The sequence below is a fragment of the Cervus elaphus genome, chromosome X, assembly GCF_910594005.1.
Source record: "Cervus elaphus chromosome X, mCerEla1.1, whole genome shotgun sequence".
In the NCBI taxonomy this organism is placed as follows: Eukaryota; Metazoa; Chordata; class Mammalia; order Artiodactyla; family Cervidae; genus Cervus; species Cervus elaphus.
Window position 1 is genome coordinate 129376753 of NC_057848.1, and position 8580 is coordinate 129385332.

General features: G+C 38.6%; 1 long non-coding RNA gene across 1 annotated transcript in view; it reads left to right on the forward strand.

Moving 5' to 3' along the window:
• LOC122690841 overlaps positions 1-5239 on the forward strand; it is a 29125-nt gene extending 23886 nt beyond the window's left edge. Inside the window, exon 3 of the long non-coding RNA XR_006340120.1 lies at positions 5177-5239. This is a non-coding gene — a long non-coding RNA (uncharacterized LOC122690841). The remainder of the gene's footprint in view (positions 1-5176) is intronic.
• Positions 5240-8580: the final 3341 nt, after the last annotated feature.

Sequence of the window (8580 nt, forward strand, 5' to 3'; positions counted from 1 at the left end):
AATGTCTTCAAAAGGACGTTGGACAGAATATAAAAGATGAAAACAGAGACAAATGATTTATGGATGGGGAAGGAGTCATGAAGGAAGGAGAAGTTTCCACACAATAGGACCCTCTCACAGGCATGTCAGTGGGGAGATTTGGAATCTCAAAGGACAAAATAACCGGGGGAAAAAAATACACAATACACACCTAACTGCAACCACCTGCAGAGAAGTGACTAAGAGGCTCAAGTCCACCAGCAGTGAGTGGGTACTGGGCAGGGAGGCACAGGCTGCTTCATCAGTCCTTAGGGCAAGGACAAGGCTTGAATGACCTAAGGACAATCTGAGGGAGCTAAAGTAAGATAGTAACCCAAACCGTGGAATCTTCAGGGAGACAGAAAAAGGAGGAGAGGGGGACATTTCCCGCAAAAGACTCTTATGCTGCATGATGAACCCTGGTGCACTCATAGAACAAAGCATAGCCTCCCAGTGAATACCAGAGGAGAGCAAGCTGGCTGCCGTTTAGTGCCTTCCCTTTCTGGAGGTAGAGACACAGGTGTGTGGCATCCAGAGCCAGAAGGCAAGGGGCTGCTGCAATCTTGGCCCCAGAGACGGCATCTTCCACCAAACTGTGATTAGGCTGTCAGTTGCTAACCACATATTTCTGGGATCCTCGATGGTTCGCATCTGCCAGGAGTGTCACAACCTGAGATCAGCTCCTTGGAGGAGACACATGGCAAACAAGGGAGTGTACCCTCATGGAGCACCTGGGAAACAAAGTCTTGGACCTGGTAAGGGCACAAAATGCATAGCCCATCCACGTCTGTGCCCTTGCAGAGCACCTGAGAATCTGAGTGGCTTAAACCTGAGAAGTTCATGAAACACAGGGTCCACTTGGAGCGGTGCCCTTGCAGAGCACACTGGAGCCTAAGAAGCATGGACCTGGAAAGCACACACCACCCTGGGCTGTGGCAAACCCAGTGTGGGCCATCCACTGTGAGCACTATCAACACATGCCAGCAGTATTGGTTTGCAGTGTCCCTCCTTCCCCACAGCACAACTGAACAGGTGAGCCTAAATAAGTGGTCATCTTCACCCCCTTTTATGCCAGGGTGGATATTAGACACTGAAGAGACTTGCAAACAGAAGAAGCCAAAATAAACAAAGAAGGGGGAACCGCCCCAGAAGTGACAGGTGCAACAGATCAAAACCCTGCAGTTAATGCTAAGACTGTGCATTTGAGGGCCAACTATAGACCTTGACAAGTACAAGCTATAACAAAGGACAATCTGACACTGAACTGACCCCACACTGCCCACAACAGCTCCAGAGAAATTCTTAGGTGTATTTTTACTATTATCACTTCTTAATTAAAAAAAAAAATTAGTTCTTGATTACTGCATTAACTTTCATAATTATCCCCTACTATTAACTTTCTTTTAAAAAAAAAACTATTTTAAAAATAAATTCCATATATATTTGGTTAATTTTTGTGATACATTCTGTTTTATATTTTTATATTGTATTTTTGAGAGTCTAACCTCTATTCTAAGTTTTTAATTTTATTTCTTGATATTTGATGTCGATGTTGTACCTTTAAGAATCTAATCTTCAGTCTAATCTAATCTAATCTTCAATCTAATCTAATCTAATCTTCTAATCTTTCACCTAGAAATTGGATTACTGGCTTGATTTCTCCCCCCCCCCCCCCGCCCTGACTCTCCCTTTTCTCCTCTGGGTCACCTCTATCTCCTTCCTCCCTCTTCTCTTCTCTGTATAACTCTGTGAATCTCTTTGTGTATTCCTTGCTGTGGATAGTTGTTTCACCATTAACATAGGGGTTTTATCTCATGTGCTGTACAGATGGAGAAGTCTTGAGCCTACTGTAGGAAAAGGATTGAAACCCAGAGGCAGGAGGATCAACTCCAGTACTTTAGAACATCAGAGAATTCCTGAACCCAGGGAACATTAATAGACAAGAGCTCACCCAAAAGTCTCCATACTTACATTGAAACCAAGCTCCATCCAAGAGCCAACAGGTTCCAGTGCAAGATACACCACACTAATTCTCCATAAAAACAGAAAAAGAACACTGAACTTTAAAAATGGCCTGTCCAAAGTCATATGAAACCTACAGACACCCTAAAACACACTACTGGAAACTTCATTGCACTCCCAAGAAAAAAAGATCCAGCTCCACCCACCATAACAGACTTAAGTTCCCCCAACCAGGAAACCTTTACAAGCCACTAGATCAACCCCAGCCACAGGGAACAGATGCCACAATTAAGAGGAACCACAAACTTCCAGCCTGCAGAAACGGCACCCCAAACACAACAATCTATACAAAATGAAAAGGCATAGAAATATTAAACAGGTGAAACAACATGATAAAACACACCAAACTAAACAAAAGAGGAGGAGATAGAGAATCTACCTGAAAAATATTTCAGAATAATGATAGTAAAGATGATACAAAATCTTGAAAACAAAATGGAGTCATAGAAAAATAGACTAGAGACATGGATTGAGAAGATGCAAAAAATGTTTAACAAGGACCTAAAAGAAATAAAAAAGAATCAATCAATAATGAACAATGCAAAAGCTAAGATTAAAAACACTCTGGAAGGAGCCAACAGTAGAATAACTGAGGCAGAAGAAAGGATAAGTGAGGTCGAAGACAGAATGGTAGAAATAAATGAAGCAGAGAGGGGAAAAAAATTAAAAGAAATGAGGAAAATCTCAGAGAGCTCTGGGATAATGTTATACACCCCAACATTTGAATCATAAGTGTGCTAGAAGAAGAAGACCTAAAGAAAGGGCAAGAGAAAATATTTGAGGAGATAACAGTTGAAAATATCCATAAAATGGGGAAGGAAATGGCCACCCAAGTCAAAGAAACACAGAGAGTCTCAAAGAGGATAAACCCAAGGTGAACACACCCCAAGATGTATATTAATAAAACTAACAAAAATTAAACACGAATAGCAAATATTAAAAGCAGCAAGGGAAAAGCAACAAATAACACACAAGGGGATCCCCATAAGGATAACAGCTGATCTTTCAATAGGAACTCTTCAGACCAGAAGGGAATGTTAGGACATACTTAAAGTGATGAAAGAGAAAAAGCTACAACCACAATTACTATACCCAGCAAGGATTTCATCCAAATATGAAGGAGAAATCAAAAGCTTTAGAGGCAAGCAAAAGCTGGAGAATTCAGCAACCAAAGCCAGCTCTTCAACAAATGTCTAGGATCTTATCTAGACAGGAAACACAGAAAAAGTTTATAAAAATGAGCCCAAATAACAAAGTAAATGATAATGAGATCATACTTATTGATAATTATCTTAAATGTAAATGAGTTAAATGCTCCAACGAAAAGACAAAGACTGGACAAACAGATACAAAAGCAAGAACTCTATATATGCTATCTATAAGAGACCCACCTCAAACCCAGGGACACATACATACTGAAAGTGAGGGGCTGGCAAAAGATATCTTATGCAAACGGAGACCAAAAGAAAGTAGGAGTAGCAATACTCATATCAGATAAAATAGATTTTGAAATAAAGACTGTGATAAGAGACAAAGAAAGACACTACATAATGATCAAGGGATCATTCCAAGAAGAAGATATAACAATTATAAATATATATGCACCCAACATAAGAGAGTCCCAATACATAAGGCAAATGCTAACAAGTATGAAAATGGAAATTAGCAGTAACGCAATAATAGTGGGGGACTTTAATACCCACTCACATCTATAGTTATATCAACCAAACAGAAAATTAGCAAGAAAACACACGTTTTAAATGATACCATAGACCAGTTAGACATAATTGAAATCTACAGGGCATTTCACCCTAAAACAATGGATTTCACCTTTTCTCAAATTCACACGGAACATTCTCCAGAATAAGTCACATCCTGGGCCATAAATTTAGCCTTGGTAATTTTTTTTTAAGTGAAATTATTTCAAGCATCCTTTCTGTAATCACAATGCAGTAAGATTGCATACCAACTACAGGAAGAAAAAACAACTATTAAAAAGCACAAACATATGGAGGCTAAACAACACATTTCTGAATAGCCAACATATCATGGAAGAAATCAAAAAAGAAATCCGAATATGCATAGCAACAAATGAAAATGAAAATATGACAACCCAAAACATATGGGTTTCAGTAAATGTAGTTTGAATGCTCGAATAGCGTCACCGACCGAATGGACATGAGTTTGAGTAAACTCCAGTAGTGGTAAGAGGGAGGTTCATAGCAATTCAAGCCTACCTCAAGAAACAAGAAACAAACTAACTTTACAACTAAAGCAACTAGGAAAAGAAGAGCAAAAAAACCCTTAAAGTTAACAGAAGGAAAGAAATCATAAAAAATTAGAGTAGAAAAAAATGAAAAAGAAACAAAGGAGACTATGGCAAAGATCAGCAAAATTAAAAGCTGGTTCTTTGAGCAGGTAAATAAAATAGGCAAACCGTTAGCCACACTCATCAAAAATAAAGGTGGGGGGAGAAGCATGAAATCTATAAAATTAGAAATTAAAATCAAGAAATCACAAGAGACAACACAGAAATAAAAAGATCATAAGCGACTACTATGAGCAATTATGATGAAGCTAGACAACATATTAAAAAGCAGAGACATTACTTTGCCAACATAGGTCCATCTAGTCAAAGCTATGGTTTTTCCAGTAGTCATGTTTGAATGTGAGAGTTAGACAATAAAGAAAGATTAGCGCAAAAGAATTGATGCTTTTGAGTAGTGGTGTTGGAGAAGACTCTTGAGAGTCCCTTGGACAGCAAGGAGATCCAACCAGTCCATCCTAAAGGGAATCAGTCTTGAACATTCATTGGAAGGACTGATGCTGAAGCTAAAGCTCCGATATTTTGGCCACCTGATGTGAAGAACTGACTCATTTGAAAAGACTCTGATGCTGAGAAAGATTGAAGGCAGGAGGAGAAGGGGATGACAGAGAATGACATGTTCGAATAGCGTCACCGACCAAATGGACATGAGTTTGAGTAAACTCCAGGGTTGGTTATGGACAGGGAAGCCTGGTGTGCTGCAGTCCATGGGGTCGCAAAGAGTCGGAGATGACTGAGTGACTGAACTGAACTAATAAGCAACTATATGTCAATAAATTGGACAACTTGGAATAAATTGAAAATTATTAGAAAAGTATAACCTTTCAAAACTGAACCAGGAAGAAATAGAACATCTTAACAGACCCATCACAATCATGGAAATCAAAGCTGTAATCAAAACTCTTCCAACAAACAAAAGCCCAGGACCAATGGATTCACAGGTGAATTCCACAAAAAATTTAGAGAAGAGCTAGCACCTCTCATACTCAAACTCTTCCAGAAGACTGCAGGGGAAGGGAAACACCCAAACTCATTCTATGAGGCCACCATCACACTAACACCAAAAGCAGACATCCTGGAGTGCAAAGTCAAGTGGGCCTTAGGAAACATCACTACAAACAAAGTTAGTGGAGGTGATGCAATTCCAGTTAAGCTATTTCAATACTAAAAGATGATGCTGTGAAAGTGCTGCACTCAATATGCCAGAAAATTTGGAAAACTCAGCAGTGGCCACAGGACTGGAAAAGGTCAGCTTTCATTCCAATCCCAAAGAAAGCAATGCCAAAGAATGTTCAAACTACCACACAATTGCACTCGTCTCACAAGCTATCAAAGTAATGCTCAAAATTCTCCAAGCCAGGCTTCAACAGTATATGAACTGTGTACTCCCAGATATTCAAGTTGGATTTAGAAAAAACAGAGGAACCAGAGATCAAATTACCAACATCTTCTGGATCACTGACAAAGCAAGAAAATTCCAGAAAATCATATATTTCTGATTTATTGACTACGCCAAAGCCTTTGACTATGTGGATCACAACAAACTGTGGGAGATTCTTCAAGAGATGGGAATACCAGACCACGTGACCTGCCTCTTGAGAAACGCAGGTTAAGAAGCAACAGTTAGAACTTGACATGGAACAATAGACTGGTTCTAAATCAGGAAAGGAGTATGTCAAGTCTGTATATTGCCACCCTGCTTGTTTAACTTATATGCAGAATATGTCATGCAAAATGTCAGGTTGGATGAAGCATGCTGGCATCAAGATTGCCAGGAGAAATATCAATAAACTCAGATATGCAGATGACACCACCTCTATGGAAGAAAGCGAAGAACTAAATAAACTCTTGATGAAAGTGAAAGAAGAGAGTGAAAATAGGCTTAAAACAACATTCAGAAAACAAAGATCATGTCATCTGGTCCCATCACTTCATGGCAAATAGATGAGAAAACAATGGAAACAGTGAAAGACTTTATTTTTTTTTTGGGGGGGGGGTCTCCAAAATCACTATAGATGGTGACAGCAGCCATAAAATTAAAAGACGCTTGCTCATGAAAGAAAAGCTATGACCAACTAAGACAGCATATTTAAAAACAGAGACATTACTTTTCCAAAAAAGGTCCGTCTAATCAATGCTATCATTTTCCCATAAGTCATGTATGGATATGAGAGTTGGGCTGTAAAGGAAGCTGAGCACCAAAGAACTGATGCATTTGAACTGTGGTGTTGGAGAAGACTCTTGAGAGTCCCTTGGACTGCAAGGAGATCCAACCAGTCCATCCTAAAAGAAATCAGTCCTGAATATTCATTGGAAGAACAGATGCTGAAGCTGAAACTCCAATAGTTTGGCCACCTGATGTAAAATACTGACTCATTGGGGGGAAAAAAAAAAAAAAAAACCCTGATACTTAGAAAGATTGAAGGCTGGAGGAAAAGGGGAAAACAGAGGATTAAGTGGTTGAATGCCATCACCGACTTGATGAAAATGAGTTTATATAAGCTCCAGAAACTGGTGATGGACAGGGAAGCCTGGTGTGCTGCAGTCCATGGGGTCGCAAAGAGTCAGACATGACTGGGCAACTGAACTGTACTGAATCAATGAGTATAGTAAAGTTGCAGGATATAAAATTAACACACAGAAATCCCTTGAATTCCTATACACTAACAATGAGAAAACAGAAAGAGAAATTAAGGAAACAGTCCCATTCACCACTGCACGAAAAGAATAAAATATTTAGGAATAAATTTACCTAAAGAAAAAAAAAAGACCTATATATAGAAAACTATAAAACTCTGATGAAAGAAATCAAGGATAACACAAATAGATGGAGAAATATACCATGTTCATGGATTGGAAGAATCAATATAATGAAAATGATTATACTACCCAAAGAAATCTATAGATTCAGTGCAATCCCTATTAAGCTACCAATGGTATTTTTCAAGAACTAGAACAAATAATTTCACAATTTGAATGGAAATACAAAAAAAAAAAAAACCACCTCGAATAGCCAAAGCAATCTTGAGAAAGAAGAATGGAACTGTAGGAATCAGCCTTTCTGGCTCCAGACTACACTACAAAGCTGCAGTCATCAAGACAGAATGGACAGTATGGTACTGCTATAAAGACATAAATATAGATCTGTGGAACAAAATAGAAACACACAGACAAATACATGCACCTACAGTCACCTTATCTTTTAGAAAGACGCCAAAAATATATAATGAAGAAAAGACCATCTCTTTAACAAGTAGTGCTGGAAAAACTGGTCAACCCTGTGTAAAAGAATGAAACTAAAACACTTTCTAATACCATACACAAAAACGAAATCAAAATGGATTAAAGATCTAAATGTAAGACCAAAAACTATAAAACTCTAAGAGGAAAATATAGGCAGAATATTCTCTGACATAAATCACAACTAGATTCTCTTTGACCCACCTCCCAGAGTAATGGAAATAAAAACAAAAATTTACAAATGAGGCCTAATTAAAAGGCAAAGCTTTTGCACATATAAGGAAACTATAAGCAAGGTGAAAAGGCAGCCTTCACAATGGGGGAAAATAATGGCAAACAAAACAACTGGGAAAGAATTAATCTCCAAAATATACAAGCACCTCATGCAGCTCAATATCAGAAAAAAAGACCAGCCCAATTAAAAAGTGGGCCAAAGAACTAAACAGATATTTCTTCAAAGAAGACATACAGATGGCTAATAAACACGTGAGAAGATGCATCACTCATTATCAGAGAAATGCAAATCAAAGCCAAAATGAGGGATCATCTTACACCTGTCAGATTGGCCACCATCAAAAATTCTACAAACAATAAATTTTTGAGAGGGTGTGAAGAAAAGGGAACCCTCTTACACTGTTGGTGGGAATGCCAACTGTTACAGCCATTATGGAGAGCAGTGTGGAGATACCTTAAAATGCTGGAAATAGAACTGTCATACAACCCAGCAATCCCACTGCTGGGCATACACATCGAGGAAACCAGAACTGAAAGAGACATATGTGCCCCAATATTCATTGCAACACTGTTTACAATAGCTAGGACATGGAAGCAACCTAGATGTCCATCAGCAGATGAATTGATAAGGAAGTGGTGGTATATATACACAATGGAATATTACTGAGCTATAAAAAAGAACTCATTTGAGTCCATTCTAGTGAGGTGGATGAGGCTGGAGCCTATTATACAGAGTGAAG